The sequence below is a fragment of the Entelurus aequoreus genome, linkage group LG08, assembly GCF_033978785.1.
Source record: "Entelurus aequoreus isolate RoL-2023_Sb linkage group LG08, RoL_Eaeq_v1.1, whole genome shotgun sequence".
Taxonomy (NCBI): domain Eukaryota; kingdom Metazoa; phylum Chordata; class Actinopteri; order Syngnathiformes; family Syngnathidae; genus Entelurus; species Entelurus aequoreus.
The window spans coordinates 70,797,123-70,819,006 of record NC_084738.1 but is presented as its reverse complement, the minus strand read 5'-3'; the positions used below and the strand labels follow the sequence as shown (position 1 = coordinate 70,819,006).

Sequence of the window (21,884 nt, the reverse complement as noted above, 5' to 3'; positions counted from 1 at the left end):
TTGAAATGGGTTGAAAAAATGTGAAAGGAGTCATCACTCTAAAAAAGGTTGGAAGTAAGGTCAGAAAAAAAAACAGGAATTCCTGGAAATTTGTTGAACACGGAAAATGAGGAAAATGAAATTGAAAATGTTGAAGGTGTAAAGGTTCGAATTGGATGAACAATGTGGAAATTGTGCAACTTGGGAAAAATGTCCCATTCATTTCAATTGAAACTTACTGGAAATTTGGGAATTTGGGGGGAAAAGCGGGATTTTTAATTTTTTTGAAGCATGAATGTCCTGAATGAGCTGAATTAGTTGGTGTTGGAATTGTTTAAATCGGTCAAGAAATGTTTAAGTAGTAACACTTTTTTAATAAAAAAAATTACGGAATTTTGAGAAAACCGGGAATTTTCAAACTTCTTAAACCATTTTTTTTTTGTCTTGACTAAGAAGAATGTTTTGACAGTGGAACGGTTGAAATGGGTTGAAAAATGTGAAAGGAGTCATCGGACTAAAAATGGTTGGAAGTAAGGTCAGAAAAAAAACAGGAATTCCTGGAAATTTTTTGAACATGGAAAATGAAATTAAAAGTGTTGAAGGTGTAACGGTTTGAATCGGTTGAAAAATTTAGGAATTGCGGAAGTTTGAAAAATGGATAATTCATTTTGAATGGGGAAAATGTCCCTAAAAACTGGGGATTCTAGGAAATCCGGGAAATTGTTTGTATAATTGTTGAAAGGGAGCACACAATTCCTGAGCTGGCTGAATATTTTGAAGTTGGAACTGTTTGAATTGGATGAAAAATGTGGGAGTTGTGGAACCTTGAAAAATGTTTCGGGAATTTCGGGAAAAGCGGGAATTTTTTTAGAAAATGTTTAAAAAAAACACATTTGAATGTTCAGGATGTGTTAGTGGTTGGTGTTGGAATTGTTCAAATTGGTCGAGAAATGTTGAAGTAGTAACACTTTTCATTGAGAAATGATTTTAAGGAATTCCTGGAAAACCGGGAAAATTTCCAGTTAAAAAACTTAGTTTTTTGTCCGGATTAAGAGGAATGTTTTGACAGTGGAAGGTTGAAATGGGTTGAAAAATATGAAAGGAGTCATCGCATTAAAAAAGGTTGGAAGTAGGGTCAGAAAAAAAACAGGAATTCCTGGAAATTTGTTGAACATGGAAAATGAAATTGAATGTGTAAAGGTTGGAATCGGTTGAAAAATGTGGGAATAGCGGAAGTTTGAAAAATTGGTAATTTTTCAAATTATCCATTCAAAATGTCCCTTAAAACTGGGGATTCTAGGAAATCCGGGAATTTTTTTGTATAATTGTTGAAAGGGAGTACACAATTCCTGAGCAGGCTGAATATTTTCAAGTTGGAACGGTTTGAATTGGATGAAAAATGTGGGAGTTGTGGAACTTTAAAAAATGTTTCGGGAATTTCGAGAAAAGCGGGAATTTTTTTTGAAAATGGTAAAAAAAAATACATTTGAATGTTTGGGATGTGTTGGTGGTTGGTGTTGGAATTTTTCAAATCGGTCGAGAAATGTTGAAGTAATAACACTTTTCATTGAGAAATGATTTTAAGGAATTCCTGGAAAACCGGGAATATTTCCAGTTAAAAAACTTAGTTTTTTGTCCGGATTAAGAGGAATGTTTTGACAGTGGAACGGTTGAAATGGGTCATCGCAGTAAAAAAGTTTGGAAGTAAGGTCAGAAAAAAAAATAGGAATTCCTGGAAATTTGTTGAACATGGAAAATAAAATTGAAAGGGTTGAAGGTGTATAGGTTTGAATCGGTTGAAAAATGTGGGGATTGCGGAAGTTTGAAAAATGGATAATTCATTTTGAATGGGGAAAATGTCCCTAAAAACTGGGGATTCTAGGAAATACGGGAATTTTTTAAAATATAATTGTTGAAAGGGAGCACACAATTCCTGAGCAGGCTGAATATTTTGAAGTTGGAACGATTTGAATTGGTTGAATAATGTGGGAGTTGTGGAACTTTGAAAAAAATTTCGGGAATTTCGGGAAAAGCGGGAATTTTTTTAGAAAATGGTTAAAAAAATACATTTGAATGTTCAGGATGTGTTAGTGGTTGGTGTTGGAATTGTTCAAATTGGTCGAGAAATGTTGAAGTAGTAACACTTTTCATTGAGAAATGATTTTAAGGAATTCCTGGAAAACCGGGAAAATTTCCAGTTAAAAAACTTTTGCTCTTTTGTCCTGATTAAGAGAAATGTTTTGACAGTGGAACGGTTGAAATGGGTTGAAAAAATGTGAAAGGAGTCATCGCACTAAAAAAGGTTAGAAGTAAGGTCAGAAAAAAAACAGGAATTCCTGGAAATTTGTTGAACATGGAAAATAAAATTTAAAGTGTTGAAGGTGTAACAGTTTGAATCGGTTGAAAAATTTAGGAATTGCAGAAGTTTGAAAAATGGATAATTCATTTTGAATTGGGAAAATGTCCCTAAAAACTGGGGATTCTAGGAAATCCGGGAAATTTTTTGTATAATTGATGAAAGGGAGCACACAATTCCTGAGCAGGCTGAATATTTTGAAGTTGGAACGGTTTGAATTGGATAAAAAAAGTGGGAGTTGTGGAACTTTAAAAAATGTTTCGGGAATTTCGGGAAAAGCGGGAATTTTTTTTTGAAAATGGTAAAAAAAAAAAATACATTTGAATGTTTGGAATGTGTTGGTGGTTGGTGTTGGAATTTTTCAAATCGGTCGAGAAATGTTGAAGTAGTAACACTTTTAATTGAGAAATGATATTAAGGAATTCCTGGAAAACCGGGAATATTTCCAGTTAAAAAACATAGTTTTTTGTCCTGATTAAGAGGAATGTTTTGACAGTGGAAGGTTGAAATGGGTCATCGCACTAAAAAAAGGTTGGAAGTAAGGTCAGAAAAAAAAACAGGAATTCCTGGAAATTTGTTGAACATGGAAAATGAAATTAAAAGTGTTGAAGGTGTAACTGTTTGAATCAGTTGAAAAATTTAGGAATTGCGGAAGTTTGAAAAATGGATAATTCATTTTGAATGGGGAAAATGTCCCTAAAAACTGGGAATTCTAGGAAATCCGGGAAATTTTTTGTATAATTGTTGAAAGGGAGCACACAATTCCTGAGCAGGCTGAAAATTTTGAAGTGGGAACTGTTTGAATTGGATGAAAAATGTGGGAGTTGTGGAACTTTGAAAAATGTTTCGGGAATTTCGGGAAAAGCGGGAATTTTTTTAGAAAATGGTTAAAAAAATACACATTTGAATGTTCAGGATGTGTTAGTGGTTGGTGTTGGAATTGTTCAAATTGGTCGAGAAATGTTGAAGTAGTAACACTTTTCATTGAGAAATGATTTTAAGGAATTCCTGGAAAACCGGGAAAATTTACAGTTAAAAAACTTAGTTTTTTGTCCTGAATAAGAGGAATGTTTTGACAGTGGAAGGTTGAAATGGGTTGAAAAAATGTGAAAGGAGTCATCGCACTAAAAAAGTTTGGAAGTAAGGTCAGAAAAAAAAACAGGAATTCCTGGAAATTTGTTGAACATGGAAAATGAAATTGAAAGTGTTGAAGGTGTAACGGTTTGAATCGGTTGAAAAATGTGGGAATTGCGGAAATTTGAAAAATTGATCATTTATTTTGAATGGGGAAAATGTCCCGAAAAACTGGGGATTCTAGGAAATCCGGGAATTTTTTTGAAATATAATTGTTGCAAGGGAGCACACAATTCCTGAGCAGGCTGAATATTTTCAAGTTTGAACGGTTTGAATTGGATGAAAAATGTGGGAGTTGTGGAACTTTGAAAAATGTTTCGGGAATTTCGGGAAAAGCGGGAATTTTTTTAAAAAATGGTTTAAAAAAATACATTTGAATGTTCAGGATGTGTTAGTGGTTGGTGTTGGAATTGTTCAAATTGGTCGAGAAATGTTGAAGTAGCAACACTTTTCATTGAGAAATGATTTTAAGGAATTCCAGGAAAAACGGGAAAATTTCCAGTTAAAAACTTAGTTTTTTGTCCTGATTAAGAGGAATTTTTTGACAGTGGAAGGTTGAAATGGGTTGAAAAATATGAAAGGAGTCATCGCACTAAAAAAGGTTGGAAGTAAGGTCAGAAAAAAAACAGGAATTCCTGGAAATTTGTTGAACATGGAAAATGAAATTAAAAGTGTTGAAAGTGTAACGGTTTGAATCGGTTGAAAAATTTAGGAATTGCGGAAGTTTGAAAAATGGATAGTTCATTTTGAATGGGGAAAATGTCCCTAAAAACTGGGGATTCTAGGAAATCCGGGAAATTTTTTGTATAATTGTTGAAAGGGAGCACACAATTCCTGAGCAGGCTGAAAATTTTGAAGTTGGAACGGTTTGAATTGGATGAAAAATGTGGGAGTTGTGGAACTTTGAAAAATGTTTCGGGAATTTCGGGAAAAGCGGGAATTTTTTTAGAAAATGGTTAAAAAAAAATACATTTGAATGTTCAGGATGTGTTAGTGGTTGGTGTTGGAATTGTTCAAATTGGTCGAGAAATGTTGAAGTAGTAACACTTTTCATTGAGAAATGATTTTAAGGAATTCCTGGAAAACCGGGAAAATTTACAGTTAAAAAACTTAGTTTTTTGTCCTGATTAAGAGGAATGTTTTGACAGTGGAAGGTTGAAATGGGTCATCGCACTAAAAAACATTGGAAGTAAGGTCAGAAAAAAAACAGGAATTCCTGGAAATTTGTTGAACATGGAAAATAAAATTGAAAGTGTTGAAGGTGTAAAGGTTTGAATCGGTTGAAAAATGTGGGGATTGCGGAAGTTTGAAAAATGGATAGTTCATTTTGAATGGGGAAAATGTCCCTAAAAACTGGGGATTCTAGGAAATCCGGGAAATTTTTTGTATAATTGTTGAAAGGGAGCACACAATTCCTGAGCAGGCTGAATATTTTGAAGTTGGAACGGTTTGAATTGGATGAAAAATGTGGGAGTTGTGGAACTTTGAAAAATGTTTCGGGAATTTCGGGAAAAGCGGGAATTTTTTTAGAAAATGGTTAAAAAAAATACATTTGAATGTTCAGGATGTGTTAGTGGTTGGTGTTGGAATTGTTCGAATTGTTCGAGAAATGTTGAAGTAGTAACACTTTTAATTGAGAAATTATATTAAGGAATTCCTGGAAAACCGGGAAAATTTCCAGTTAAAAAACGTTGTTTTTTGTCCTGATTAAGAGGAATGTTTTGACAGTGGAAGGTTGAAATGGGTTGAAAAATATGAAAGGAGTCATCGCACTAAAAAAGGTTGGAAGTAAGGTCAGAAAAAAAAACAGGAATTCCTGGAAATTTGTTGAACATGGAAAATGAAATTAAAAGTGTTGAAGGTGTAACGGTTTGAATCGGTTGAAAAATTTAGGAATTGCGGAAGTTTGAAAAATGGATCATTCATTTTGAATGGGGAAAATGTCCCTAAAAACTGGGGATTTTAGGAAATCCGGGAATTTTTTGGTATAATTGTTGAAAGGGAGCACACAATTCCTGAGCAGGCTGAATATTTTGAAGTTGGAACGATTTGAATTGGATAAAAAATGTGGGGGTTGTGGAACTTTGAAAAATGTTTCGGGAATTTCGGGAAAAGCAGGAATTTTTTTAGAAAATGGTTAAAAAAAATACATTTGAATGTTCAGGATGTGTTAGTGGTTGGTGTTGGAATTGTTCAAATTGGTCGGGAAATGTTGAAGTAGTAACACTTTTCATTGAGAAATGATTTTAAGGAATTCCTGGAAAACCGGGAAATTTTACAGTTAAAAAACTTAGTTTTTTGTTCTGAATAAGAGGAATGTTTTGACAGTGGAAGGTTGAAATGGGTTGAAAAATATGAAAGGAGTCATTGCACTAAAAAAGGTTGGAAGTAAGGTCAGAAAAAAACATGAATTCCTGGAAATTTGTTGAACATGGAAAATGAAATTGAAAGTGTTGAAGGTGTAACGGTTTGAATCGGTTGAAAAATTTAGGAATTGCGGAAGTTTGAAAAATGGATAATTCATTTTGAATGGGGAAAATGTCCCTAAAAACTGGGGATTCTAGGAAATCCGGGAAATTTTTTGTATAATTGTTGATAGGGAGCACACAATTCCTGAGCAGGCTGAATATTTTGAAGTTGGAACGGTTTGAATTGGATGAAAAATGTGGGAGTTGTGGAACTTTGAAAAATGTTTCGGGAATTTCGGGAAAAGCGGGAATTTTTTTTAAAAATGGTGAAAAAAAAAATACATTTGAATGTTCAGGATGTGTTAGTGGTTGGTGTTGGAATTGTTCAAATTGGTAGAGAAATGTTGAAGTAGCAACACTTTTCATTGAGAAATGATTTTAAGGAATTCCTGGAAAACCGGGAAAATTTCCAGTTAAAAAACTTAGTTTTTTGTCCTGGTTAAGAGGAATGTTTTGACAGTGGAAGGTTGAAATGGGTTGAAAAATGTGAAAGGAGTCACTTTCAATTTCCAGGAATTTCCAGGAATTCCTGGAAATTTGTTGAACATGGAAAATGAAATTGAATGTGTAAAGGTTGGAATCGTTTGAAAAATGTGGGGATTGCGGACGTTTGAAAAATGGGTAATTTTTCAAATTATCCATTCAAAATGTCCCTTAAAACTGGGGATTCTAGGAAATCCGGGAATTTTTTTGTATAATTGTTGAAAGGGAGCACACAATTCCTGAAATAGCCATGCACTCTCATCTTATAGAGGATCTTTGGCTCGTGTTTGTGCAGTCGATCCTTAAAAATAGCAAAGCTCTCTTGTCTTACAGAGAGGATCTTCGACTAGAATTTTTGTAGGAGCGTCTTAAAAACAGCAGAGCGCTCCTGTCTTATGGAAGATCTTTGACTCTTGTTTGTGCAGTACAATTTTAAAAATAGCCGTGGACTCTCATCTTATAGAGGATCTTTGACTCGTGTTTGTGCATTCGATCCTTAAAAATAGCAAATCCATCTTGTCTTACAGAGAGGATCTTTGACTAGGATTTTTTTTTTCCGGAGAGTCTTAAAAACAGCAGAGCACTCCTGTCTTATGGGGGATCTTTGACTCTTGTTTGTGCAGTACAATTTTTAAAAATAGCCGTGTACTCTCATCTTATAGAGGATCTTTGACTCGTGTTTTTGAAGTCGATCCTTAAATATAGCAAAGCTCTCTTGTCTTAGAGAGGGGATCTTTGGCTAGGATTTTTTTTAGGCGAGTCTTAAAAACAGCAGAGCACTCCTGTCTTATGGGGGATCTTTGACTCTTGTTTGTACAGTAGATCCTGAAAAATAGCAGAGCTCCAGAATCTTACAGAGAGGCTCTTTGACGAGAATTTTTCCAGGAGATTTTTAAAAATAGCACGCCTATCCAAGGGAGGATCTTTGACTCGTGTTTGTGCAGTCGGTCCTTAAATATAGCAAAGCTCTCTTGTTTTACAGAGAGGATCTTTGACTAGGATTTTTTTTTTGGAGCGTCTTAAAAACAGCAGAGCGCTCCTGTCTTATGGGGGATCTTTGACTCTCGTTTGTGCAGTACAATTAAAAAAATAGCCGTGTACTCTCATCTTATAGAGAATCTTTGACTCGTGTTTGTGCGGTCGAGCCTAAAAGCTCTCTTGTCTGACAGAGAGGATCTTTGACTAGGATTTTTTTCCCGGAGAGTCTTAAAAACAGCAGAGCGCTCCTGTCTTATGGGGGATCTTTGACTCTTGTTTGTGCAGTACAATTTTTAAAAATAGCCGTGCACTCTCATCTTATAGAGGATCTTTGACTTTTGCCAAAGATTCTGGGACAACATGAAGTTATGGGGGTCGATGTGTTCCTCAGCGGTTTGGCCATTTTAAAAGAACTTCCAATTCCCGGGGAAAAGAACGCTGAGTTTCCAGCAGGGAATACTGCGGGGCTTCTCGGTTGGCCTGCTTCTGGTTTCTGGATCAGGAAGGCCGAGAGAGAGCCAGAAGTGAAGGACAAACGCTGAAAGGAGGTCAAACTGTCCCAAATAAAAATAAAAAAAACGGAATAAATAACTAAAGGCTAAAAAAAGGAAAGTCTAGACCCAGTGAAAGACGGCCAACATCCCAAACGGACCAGCCAGGACACCCGATCTTGTCCTGGCTGCTTTAAATCGTTAAAAAAAACTGTTGTTTTTGTTCCTAAACATCCATTAAGGTTCTTTACATACATAAAAATAAAACATGTTTATTCTCGATTTAATCATGACTTACACTACAACTCTTGTTATAGGGGAATTATACTGTATGACCCCATTTGTTACGGTTTACCTGACACATGAAACATGACAAATTCAGGGGGTGAGGGGGGGGGGCACAATCCACTTTAGCCACCAGATGGCAGTAGAGTGTTGAATATCTTCAATTGTGTTGCGTGGCAATTCCAACTTTGACCGTAGGGTCAGTTGCTATGTAGAGTGGCGCTTTCCATCATTTTCAGCAGCCTGCATTGCGTAATGATCAACTTGTTTAAAGTGAAGTCGATTTTTGTGTTGACAAAAAAACTGCTGCATTTCTAATATTTGGCCCCAACGTGGCATTAAAAAAAAAAAAAAATTAATTAATAAAAATTTTTTAAAAAAATACAAAAATAATTAATTAAATTGAAAAAAAAACCTGATATTAGATGTGCCTTATATTGTGGCCGATGCATGTTTGGACAATGATGCACCTGAATGCACCACACACACACACACACACACACACACACACACACACACACACACACACACACACACACACACACACACACACACACACACACACACACACACACACACACACACACACACACACACACTACTCATTTCCTGCTCGCTCCTTCACACACGTGTCAAAAGACTTCCTCCCCTCCCTCCCATCTTTTGTCTTCCTCCCCTTTCCGTCTTTGTTGTTCCCCGCCGAGGGACGCCAACTATAAATAGGCGCCCCGGGTGGCGGGGGTGCGGCAGCCGCTCCGTTCGCGTCGCCGCCAGTATTGATAATCAACCGCCATTGAGCGCTTTTTTCACGAGCGCGTCGTCGTCCTCGCCCGACCCACCTGCTCGACTGCCGGGGACAAAGGCCTCCACGCGGCAGGATGTGTGACATCCATTAGGGAGCGCCTCACAAAAGTCCATCTTTGAGCGCACTTTTGTCTGCAGTGTAAAAAGTGTTGCATTTGAGTGCAAAAAAAAACCGCAGGAAAAGTTGGAGTCGGGAGTTTAAGGCCTCCTGGAGGGTGTAATTAAAGGTCCTGATGGGTCCTGCTGAGGACTCGTAATTGAATGCAACACACAAGTTAGACGTCTAAGGAGGAAGGTGTGCTAACTGGAGGGAAGGATTGGAAGTGCAGAGACTAGTTTGTCTCTCACTCTGCTCCTTTTTCTGAGGTCCGTTCATTTGTATTGATTTGTAAAATAATGAAAGGGAATATGAGTTGACGATAACAACGATGTGGAGTAAAAAACACCAACTCAGGCTAAGATGCACAGTTCGGATATATTGTCCACTGGCAGCTTACAAGCCGGATGAAGGGGATCATGTCAAATAGAGGATCTTCGAGTAACATTTTACTTTAGCTCCTTAAAAACAGAAAATAGATTGTTTTCATATAGAGGATCTTTGACTAACATATTTGCTGTAGGTCCTTAGGAACAGCAAATATATCCTGTCATATAGAGGATCTTTGACTAACACTTTTGCTGTAGGTCCATAAAAACAGCAAATATATCCTGTCATATAGAGGATCTTTGACTAACATTTTTGCTGTAGGTCCTTAAAAACAGCAAGTAGATCGTTTTCATATAGAGGATCTTTGGCTAACATTTTTGCTGTAGGCCTTTAAAAACAGCAAAAAGATCCTGTCATTTAGAGGATTTTTGACTAAAATTGTTGCTGTAGGTCTTTAAAAACAGCAAAAGGATCCTGTCATATAGAGGATCTTTGACTAACATTTTTGCTATAGGACCTTAAAACAGCAGGGGGATCCTGTCATTTAGAGGATCTTTGACTATCATTTTTGCTGTAGGTCCTAAACAACAGCAGATGGATCATGTCAAATAGAGGAAATTTGACTAACATTTTTGCTGTAGGTCCTTAAAAACAGCAAATATATCCTGTCATATAGAGGATCTTTGACTAACATTTTTGCTATAGGCCTTTAAAAACAGCAAAAAGATCCTGTCATTTAGAGGATCTTTGACTAACATTGTTGCTGTAGGTCCTTAAAAACAGCAAAAGGATCCTGTCATATAGAGGATATTTGACTAACATTTTTGCTGTAGGACCTTAAAACAGCAGAGGGATCCTGTCATTTAGAGGATCTTTGACTATCATTTTTGCTGTAGGTCCTAAACAACAGCAGATGGATCATGTCAAATAGAGGATCTTTGACTAACATTTTTGCTGTAGGTCCTTAAAAACAGCAAAACGATCCTGTCACTTAGAGGATCTTTGACTAACATTGTTTCTGTGGGTCCTTACAACAGCAGAGGGATCCTGTCATTTAGAGGATCTTTGACTATCATTTTTTCTGTAGGTCCTAAACAACAGCAGAGGTCCTTAAAAACAGCAAGTAGATCGTTTTCATATAGAGGATATTTGACTAACATTTTTGCTGTAGGTCCTTAAAAACAGCAAATATATCCTGTCATATAGAGGATCTTTGACTAACATTGTTGCTGTAGGTCTTTAAAAACAGCAAAAGGATCCTGTCATATAGAGGATCTTTGACTAACATTTTTGCTGTAGGGACTTAAAACAGCAGAGGGATCCTGTCATTTAGAGGATCTTTGACTATCATTTTTGCTGTAGGTCCTAAACAACAGCAGAGGTCCTTAAAAACAGCAAGTAGATCGTTTTCATATAGAGGATCTTTGACTAACATTTTTGCTGTAGGTCCTTAAAAACAGCAAGTAGATTGTTTTCATATAGAGGATCTTTGGCTAACATTTTTGCTGTAGGTCCTTAAAAACAGCAAATATATCCTGTCATATAGAGGATCTTTGACTAACATTTTTGCTGGGGTCCATGAAAACAGCAAATATATCCTGTCACATAGAGGATCTTTGACTAACATTTTTGCTGTAGGTCCTTAAAAACAGCAAGTAGATCGTTTTCATATAGAGGATCTTTGACTAACATGTTTGCTGTAGGTCCTTAAAAACAGCAAGTAGATCGTTTTCATATAGAGGATCTTTGGCTAACATTTTTGCTGTAGGTCCTTAAAAACAGCAAATATATCCTGTCATATAGAGGATCTTTGACTAACATTTTTGCTGTAGGTCCATAAAAACAGCAAATATATGCTGTCATATAGAGGATCTTTGACTAACATTGTTGCTGTAGGTCCTTAAAAACAGCAAGTAGATTGTTTTTCATATAGAGGATCTTTGACTAACACTTTTGCTGTAGGTCCTTAAAAACAGCAAGTAGATCGTTTTCATATAGAGGATCTTTGGCTAACATTTTTGCTGTAGGTCCTTAAAAACAGCAAGTAGATCGTTTTCATATAGAGGATCTTTGACTAACATTTTTGTTGTAGGTCCTTAAAAACAGCAAATATATCCTGTCATATAGAGGATCTTTGACTAACATTTTTGCTGTAGGTCCTTAAAAACAGCAAGTAGATCGTTTTCATATAGAGGATCTTTGGCTAACATTTTTGCTGTAGGTCCTTAAAAACAGCAAATATATCCTGTCATATAGAGGATCTTTGACTAACATTTTTGCTGTAGGTCCATAAAAACAGCAAATATATGCTGTCATATAGAGGATCTTTGACTAACATTGTTGCTGTAGGTCCTTAAAAACAGCAAGTAGATTGTTTTTCATATAGAGGATCTTTGACTAACACTTTTGCTGTAGGTCCTTAAAAACAGCAAGTAGATCGTTTTCATATAGAGGATCTTTGGCTAACATTTTTGCTGTAGGTCCTTAAAAACAGCAAATATATCCTGTCATATAGAGGATCTTTGACTAACACTTTTGCTGTAGGTCCTTAAAAACAGCAAGTAGATCGTTTTCATATAGAGGATCTTTGGCTAACATTTTTGCTGTAGGTCCTTAAAAACAGCAAATATATCCTGTCATATAGAGGATCTTTGACTAACATTTTTGCTGTAGGTCCTTAAAAACAGCAAGTAGATCGTTTTTCATATAGAGGATCTTTGACTAACATTTTTGTTGTAGGTCCTTAAAAACAGCAAATATATCCTGTCATATAGAGGATCTTTGACTAACATTTTTGCTGTAGGTCCATAAAAACAGCAAATATATCCTGTCATATAGAGGATCTTTGACTAACACTTTTGCTGTATGCCTTTAAAAACAGCAAAAGGAGCATGTCATATAGAGGATCTTTGACTAACATTTTTGCTATAGGCCTTTAAAAACAGCAAAAAGATCATGTCATTTAGAGGATTTTTGACCAAAATTGTTGCTGTAGGTCTTTAAAAACAGCAAAAGGATCCTGTCATATAGAGGATCTTTGACTAACATTTTTGCTGTAGGACCTTAAAACAGCAGAGGGATCCTGTCATTTAGAGGATCTTTGACTATCATTTTTGCTGTAGGTCCTAAACAACAGCAGATGGATCATGTCAAATAGAGGATCTTTGACTAACATTTTTGCTGTAGGTCCTTAAAAACAGCAAATATATCCTGTCATATAGAGGATCTTTGACTAACATTTTTGTTATAGGCCTTTAAAAACAGCAAAAAGATCCTGTCATTTAGAGGATCTTTGACTAACATTGTTGCTGTAGGTCTTTTAAAAACAGCAAAAGGATCCTGTCATATAGAGGATCTTTTTGCTGTAGGCGATTAAAAACAGCAAAGGGATCATCTCATATAGAGGATCTTTGACTACAGGTTTCACATTGAGGTCAGAGTGTATTGAACAAAACCACAACTAATGGTGACCTTCTAAAAATGTTCCCCAAACCAATTTCCTGGACTAGCACTGACCTGCTGTGCAAATCCGGCCAAAGTGAAAGTGAAATTGAAAGTAAAACCCTCAATTTGGGCCTCAGCTGGAGTGCACCTGCAGGCCCAGTGGCCTAGCGGACAAGGCATCAGCCTCCGGAGCTGGAGATCGTGGGTTCGAGTCCCACCTGGGTCTGCTTTATGGAGCCAGGGGGTCATCGCGCTGGGATAAATGTGCGAGTTGAACTCCCGTCTGAAGGGGCGGAGCTAAAGATGCTGCAAGTCCCTTGACTGGCTGACGACAAACCGCGTGGTCGGCCGTGTTTTGCGCGTGCGAGGCGAGGCGAGGCGAGGGTGTCGGTTAGCGTGTGAGAGGCTAAAAATAGCGGGTGTTGATGATGGCGGCAGCACAATTAAAGCAAGGCGGGGAGAGAGCGCGAGGAGACGGAGACCAAAGACTTTCGCAACCCCCCCGCCAAAATAAAAGGCGACGCTTCCTGTGGTCCGTCGGATGATTGACGGCGGCTCTTCTCATCGTCCCCCCCCCCCCCGCCAGCACTTCCTGTTTCAAGCACCCAGAGATTAGAGGCGCTGAATGAGGTCAAAGGCTGCTGATGATACGCCGTCAAACACGTTAGCATGCGAGGAGACGGGTTTAATCGCTTTAAAGGTCGCGTGTTAGTCTTTGTTTTCATGACAAGGTCCCACAATGTGAGCGTGTTAGCGTGTTAGCATGTTAGCATGTTAGCATGTTAGCATGTTAGCATGCGAGGAGACGGGTTTAATCGCTTTAAAGGTCCCGTGTTAGTCTTTGTTTTCATGACAAGGTCCCACAATGTGAGCGTGTTAGCATGTTAGCATGTTAGCATGCGAGGAGACGGGTTTAATCGCTTTAAAGGTCCCGTGTTAGTCTTTGTTTTCATGACAAGGTCCCACAATGTGAGCGTGTTAGCATGTTAGCATGTTAGCATGCGAGGAGACGGGTTTAATCGCTTTAAAGGTCCCGTGTTAGTCTTTGTTTTCATGACAAGGTCCCACAATGTGAGCGTGTTAGCATGTTAGCATGTTAGCATGCGAGGAGACGGGTTTAATCGCTTTAAAGGTCCCGTGTTAGTCTTTGTTTTCATGACAAGGTCCCACAATGTGAGCGTGTTAGCATGTTAGCATGTTAGCATGCGAGGAGACGGGTTTAATCGCTTTAAAGGTCCCATGTTAGTCTTTGTTTTAATGACAAGGTCCCACAATGTGAGCGTGTTAGCGTGTTAGCGTGTTAGCATGTTAGCATGTTAGCGTGTACTGCCCGGTACATCAATACGCCCCAAAGTGCGCCTGCAGCTTTAATGCTAATGAGTTTGTCCGTGGGTAGCTTTTTTTTTTTTACACATCCATCCATTTTTTACCGCTTGTCCTTTTCGGGTGTGGCGGGTGGTGCTGGAGCCTATCTCAGCTGCATTGGGGCGGAAGGCGGGGTACACCCTGGACAAGTCGCCACCTCATCGCAGGGCCAACACAGACAACATTCACACTCACATTCCTAGGGACAATTTAGTGTTGCCAATCAATGCATGTAAAATAAGATAGATGCTGTCATATAGAGGATCTTTGACTAACATTTTTACTATAGGCCTTTAAAAACAGCAAAAAGATTCTCTCATTTAGAGGATCTTTGACTAACATTGTTGCTGTAGGGCCTTAAAAACAGCAAACGGATCCTGTCATATAGAGGATCTTTGACTAACAGTTTTACTGCAGGTCCTTAAAACAGCAGAGGGATCCTGTCTTGTAGAGGATCTTTGACTAACATGTTTGCTGCAGGTCCTTAAAACAGCAGATGGATCCTTTCATATAGAGGATCTTTGACTAACATTGTTGCTGTAGGTCTTTAAAAACAGCAAATATATCATTCTTATTTAAAGGATCTTTGACTAACATTGTTGCTGTAGGTCTTTAAAAACAGCAAAGGGGTCCTGTCATTTAGAGGATCTTTGACTAACAGTTTTGCTGTATGTCTTTAAAAACAGCAAAGGTATCCTGTCATATAGAGGATCTTTGACTAACATTTTTACTGTAGGTCCTTAAAACAGCAAAAAGATCCTGTCATTTAGAGGATATTTGACCAACATTTTTGCTGTAGGTCCTTAAAAACAGCAAAGGGATCATGCCATATAGAGGATCTTTGACTAACATTTTTACTGTAGTTCCTTAAAACAGCAAAGAGATCATGTCATTTAGAGGATCTTTGCCCAACATTTTTGCTAGAGGTCCTTAAAACAGCAGAGGGATCCTGTCTTATAGAGGATCTTTGACTAACATTGTTGCTGTAGGTCTTTAAAAACAGCAAAAGGATCCTGTCATATAGAGGATCTTTGACTAAAATGTTTGCTGCAGGGCCTTAAAACAGCAGAGGGATCCTGTCATTTAGAGCAGTGGTCCCCAACCACCAGGCCGCACAAGAAATTTAAAAAAAAATAATAATAATAATATTTGTTTTATTTTATTTTTTTTTTTTTTTATGAAATCAACATAAAAAAACACAATATATACATTATATATCAATATATATCAATACAGTCTGCAGGGATACAGTCCGTAAGCACACATGATTGTATTTATTTATGTAAAAAAAAAAAAAAAAATTTTTTTTTTTTTTTTTTTTAAATACACCCCCCCCCCCCCCACCCCACCCAATGTTTCAAGCGTTGACCGGTCCGCAGCTACAAAAACGTTGGGGACCACTGCTTTAGAGGATCTTTGACTAACATTTTTGCTATAGGCCTTTAAAAACAGCAAAGAGATCCTGTCATATAGAGGATCTTTGACTAACATTGTTACTGTAGGTCCTTAAACCAGCAAAGAGACCCTGTCATATAGAGCAGTGGTCCCCAACCACCGGGTACCGATTGATACCGGGCCGCGCAAGAAATTAAAAAAATATATATTTTAGTTTTTTTTTGTTTTTGTTTTTTCAATTAAATCAACATAAAAAACACAATATATATCAATATATATCAATACAGTCTGCAGGGATACAGTCCGTAAGCACACATGATTGTATTTCTTTATGGGGGGGGGGAAAAAATTTCAAGCGTTGACCGGTCCCAGCTACAAAAAGGTTGGGGACCACTGATATAGAGGATCTTTGACTAACATTTTTACTGTAGGTCCTTAAAACAGCAAAAAGATCATGTCATTTAGAGGATATTTGACCAACATTGTTGCTGTAGGTCCTTAAAACAGCAAAAAGATCCTGTCTTATAGAGGATCTTTGACTAACATTGGTTCTATAGGTCTTTAAAAACAACAAAAGGATCCTGTCATATAGAGGATCTTTGACTAACAGTTTTGCAGTAGGTCCTTAAAAATAGCAAATAGATCCTGTCATATAGAGGATCTTTGACGAACATTTTTGCTGTAGGTCCTTAAAAACAGCAGATGGATCCTGTCACTTAAAGGATCTTTGACTAACATTTTTGCTGTAGGGCCTTAAAACCGCAAAAAGATCCTGTCATTTGGAGGATCTTTGACCAACATTGTTGGTGTAGGTCTTTAAAAACAGCAAAAAGATCCTGTCTTATAGAGGATCTTTGACTAACATTGTTCGTATAGGTCTTTAAAAACAGCAAAAGAATCCTGTCATATAGAGGATCTTTGACTAACATGTTTACTGTAGGTCCTTAAAACAGCAGATGGATCCTGTCATATAGAGGATCTTTGACTAACATTGTTGCTGTAGGTCTTTAAAAACAGCAAAAGGATCCTGTCATATAGAGGATCTTTGACTAACATGTTTACTGCAGGTCCTTAAAACAGCAAAGAGATCCTGTCATATAGAGGATCTTTGACTAACATTGTTGGCCAACATCCATTTTCTACCGCTTGTCCCTTTTGGGGTCGCGGGGGGTGCTGGAGCCTATCACAGCTGCATTTGGGCGGAATTTAGGAACAATTTAGTGTTGCCAATCAATGCATTTAAAATAAATTGTTCAATTTTTTTTTTTTAATGGAAAATAAAAACAATTTAAAGTTAGCATGCTAGCTAACACGAGACTGTAATTGTTTTTATAGCCTCTTTCGCTTTTGTCCACTTTAAAGTCCTACAACTCGGTACGTGACATATGCTAACTGCGAGCTTTGGTAATGTACAAAAACCCCAAAAGCGGTGAAGTTGTCACGTTGTGTAAAAGGTAAATAAAAAGAGAATACAATGACTTGCAAATCCTTTTCAACTTATATTCAATTGAATAGACTGCAAAGACAAGATATTTCATGTTTCATGCAAATATTAGCTCGTTTGGAATTTGATGCCTGCGGCGTGTTTCAAAAAAAGCTGGCACAGGTGGCAAAAAAGACTGAGAATGCTCATCAAACACTTATTTGGAACATCCCACAGGTGAACGGGCTAATTGGGAACAGGTGGGTGCCATGATTGGGTATAAAAGCAGCTTCCATAAAATGCTCAGTCATTCACAAACAAGGACGGGGTCGAGGGTCACCACTTTGTCAACAAATGCCTGAGGAAATTGTTCAACAGTTTAAGAACAACATTTATCAACCAGCTATTGCAAGGAATTTAGGGATTTCACCATCTACGCAGGAACTACTCCGATACGTTTAGAGTGGGGGAAAAAAGGGTCTGTGAGCTGGTACCTTGTACGGAATGACCACCGCCGAGCCGCCGCTGATGCCCACGATTGGCAGAGCGGTCTGGGTGGACAGGAAGTCCAGGATCTGCGCCACCTCGGCCACCTGAGGACCCAAGGCGACATTCTTTCAGATCATACATGCGCAACTTTCCCCTCGAAGAATCAATGAATCTTGATAGCGGACCACAGGGGTACGTAAACAAAGTGGTCAGGGGTCTTCCACGTTTCCCAGGCCGAGGACCCCCAAAGTAATGTAGAGGTGGAGTGCGGACCCCCGACTTTTATATCCTGTATTTGATTTTATTTTAAATTCAACAAGTCATAAAGGTACCTTGCCATTGTGCAATACTGATATATTCAAATAACATAGTATGGCGCCGCTAATGGCTAGCTAGCAACTAATCGCTAGCTGGAAACTGGTGTGCTAATCGCTAGCTGGAAACTGGTGTGCTAATCGCTAGCTATGTTAAATACTAGCATACATAGAATATTTTTATGTTTTTATTGTATTTTTAGGTACAGTGGGACAACATTTAAATTTGTGGAAATTATTTGGATAATAAAAAAAGCTCTAATAATAAATATATATATATATATATATATATATATATATATATATATATATATATATATATATATATATATATATATATATATATATATATATATATATATATATATATATAGAAAGATTTTTAATACTCTAGCTATGAAAATATTTGAATATGATTACAAAAAAATGTATTCACATCCGAATCGCAATTCTTATTCATCCCGATTCTAAATCATTATTATTATCAAAATGTAAAAAAAATAAAAAAATATAATATAAAATAAAATATTAATAATAATAAAACATGTTTAAATCTTTTTTTATTTTTTTTTATCGATTCATTATTTTCAAAAATTCTAAACTGTTTTTTTAATTTTTTTTAATTAATTAATTAATTTTTTAAATAAAAATACATTTTTAAATATTTGAATATAATTAAAAGGGGTGCACAAAAAATGTATTCACATCCGAATCGCAATTCTTATTCATCCCGATTCTAAATCATTATTATTATCAAAATGTAAAAAAAATAAAAAATATAATATAAAGTATATATAAAGAATAATAATAATAAAACATGTTTAAATCTTTTTTTTATTATTATCGATTCATAATTTTCAAAAATTCTAAATTGTTTTTTTTATTTTTTTAAATTAATTAATAAATTTTTCAAATAGAAATACATTTTTAAATATTTGAATATAATTAAAAGGGGTGCACAAAAAATGTATTCACATCCAAATCGCAATTCTTATTCATCCCGATTCTAAATCATTATTATTATCAAAATGTAAAAAAAATAAAAAATATAATATAAAGTATATATAAAGAATAATAATAATAAAACATGTTTAAATCTTTTTTCTTTTTTATTATCGATTCATAATTTTCAAAAATTCTAAACTGTTTTTTTATTTTTTTAAATTAATTAATTAATTTTTTAAATAAAAATACATTTTTAAATATTTGAATATAATTAAAAGGGGTGCACAAAAAATGTATTCACATCCAAATCGCAATTCTTATTCATCCCGATTCTAAATCATTATTATTATCAAAATGTAAAAAAAATAAAAAATATAATATAAAGTATATATAAAGAATAATAATAATAAAACATGTTTAAATCTTTTTTTTTTATTATCGATTCATAATTTTCAAAAATTCTAAACTGTTTTTTTTTTTAATTTATTAATTAATTAATTTTTCAAATAAAAACACATTTTTAAATATTTGAATATAATTAAAAGGGGTGCACAAAAATGTATTCACATCCGAATCGCAATTCTTATTCATCCCGTTTCTAAATCATTATTATTATCAAAATGTAAAAAAAATAAAAAATATAATATAAAGTATATATAAAGAATAATAATAATAAAACATGTTTAAATCTTTTTTTTTTTTATTATCGATTCATAATTTTCAAAAATTCTAAACTGTTTTTTTATTTATTTTTTTATTAATTAATTATTTAAATAAAAATACATTTTTAAATATTTGAATATAATTAATAGGGGTGCACAAAAAATGTATTCACATCCGAATCGCAATTCTTATTCATCCCGTTTCTAAATCATTATTTTTAAATCAAACTGTAAAGAAATCAAAGAATAATAACAATAAAACATGTTTAAAAAAATGTAATATAAAATTTATAATATAATAATACAAATAAATAACAATAAATAAAAATAAAAAATTAAATATATATATCTATATATATTCTTTTGTAAGAATAATTTTTTTACTAATACGTTTTTAGGCCATCTCCATTCAACCAGACCTGTTTTGGAAAAAGGTCCATTAGAATTAATAAACCAAATAATGCATTGCAAGAATTTGAAACAAAAATGTAAAATTAATTTAAAAAAAAATTTTTTTTTTAATTAATACAAATGTATAATATAATAATAAAAAATAATACTTTTTTTACTAATGCAACCAGACCTGTTTTGAAAAAGTTTCATTAGAATTAATAAACCAAATAAGACATTGCAAGAATTTGAAACAAGAATCGTGTTGAATCCGGAATCGATTCTGAATCGAATCGTTACCTCAGGAACCCGAATCGGTTTGTCATATGCCTAAAGATTCAAACCCCTACTTCTTTATGCAACCAGAAGGATATGTTCAAACCTGTAACCCTTTTTGTAAAAGTTTCATTATAGATATTATACCAAATAATACATTGTGAGAATCGGTATGAATCGAGAATCGATTCTGAATCGAATCATCACCGGATCGAAATGTTGGGATTCCAAAGATTCACACACCTACTTAAGGGTGTTTCCTGTCTAGAGAGCTCTAATAATAAAAAACATATGACTATTCTAAATCATTATTTTTAAATAAATAAATAAAAATAAAGAAAATAATAATAACAATAATAATAATACTACATGTTTTAATCGATTTTTTATTTTTACAAAATCTATCTAATCTAGAAAGATTTTTAATAGTCTAGCTATGAAAATATTAGAATATAATTAAAAGGGGTGCACAAAAAATGTATTCACATCCAAATCGCAATTCTTATTCATCCCGATTATAAATCATTATTTTTAAATCAAAATGTAAAAAAATAAAAGAATAATAATAAAGACACATGTTTAAAAAAAAAAAAATTTAATTATCGATTCATAAGTTTCAAAAATTCTGAATTATTATTATTTGTTGAATTAATTAACTAATTTTTTAAATAAAAAATAATTTAAAAAATGAGTTTATAGCTCATCTCAATGCAACCAGAAGGATCTTTTCAAAACTGAAACCCTTTTTGTAAAAGTATCATTATAGATATTATACCAAATAATACATTGTGAGAATCGGTATGAATCGAGAATCGATTCTGATTCGAATCATCACCATAAGAATCGGATCGAATCGTTGGGATTCCAAAGATTCACACACCTACTAAAGGGTGTTTCCTGTCTGCAGAGCTCTAATAATAAAATATATATATATATCCAGAAAGATTTTTAATACTCTATGAAAATATTAGAATGTAATTAATAGGGGTGCACAAAAAATTTATTCACGTTCTGTACAAAAAGTGCACTTTAATTTAGTGTTGTTTTGATACGTCATCTTAGTGACATCATGCACAAAATTGCACTTTATTTGTTTTAAACTATTGTAGTGGCATTCTGTACAAAAAGTGCACTTTAATTTAGTGTTGTTTTGACACGTCATCTTAATGACATCATGCACAAAAGTGCACTTTATTTGTTTTAAACTATTTTAGTGGCGTTCTGTACAAAAAGTGCACTTTAATTTAGTGTTGTTTAGATACGTTATCTTAGTGACATCATGCACAAAAGTGCACTTCATTTGTTAGTGGAGTTCTATACAAAAAGTGCACTTTAATTTAGTGTTGTTTTGATACGTCATCTTAGTGACATCATGCACAAAAGTGCACTTTATTTGTTTTAAACTATTGTAGTGGCGTCCTGTACAAAAAGTGCACTTTAATTTAGTGTTGTTTTGATACGTTTTCTTAGTGACATCATCCACAAAAGTGCACTTTATTTTTTAGTGGCGTTCTATACAAAAAGTGCACTTTAATTTAGTGTTGTCTTGATATGTCATCTTAGTGACATCATGCACAAAAGTGCACTTTATTTGTTTTAAACTATTGTAAGGGTGTCCTGTACAAAAAGTGCACTTTAATTTAGTGTTGTTTTGATACGTCATCTTAGTGACATCATGCACAAAAGTGCACTTTATTTGTTTTAAACTACTGTAGTGGCATTCTGTACAAAAAGTGCACTTTAATTTAGTGTTGTTTTGATACGTCATCTTAGTGA

The 21,884-nt window shown here is 35.0% G+C and overlaps 1 non-coding gene and 1 pseudogene across 1 annotated transcript; one reads left to right on the top strand and one right to left on the bottom strand.

The window, feature by feature from the left end:
* LOC133656269 (glutamate receptor ionotropic, NMDA 2C-like) overlaps positions 1 to 21,884 on the bottom strand; it is a 181,251-nt pseudogene that overhangs the window by 111,542 nt on the left and 47,825 nt on the right.
* Positions 13,003 to 13,075, top strand: trnar-ccg (transfer RNA arginine (anticodon CCG)). The gene has a single exon. It is a non-coding gene; the product is annotated as a tRNA-Arg (tRNA).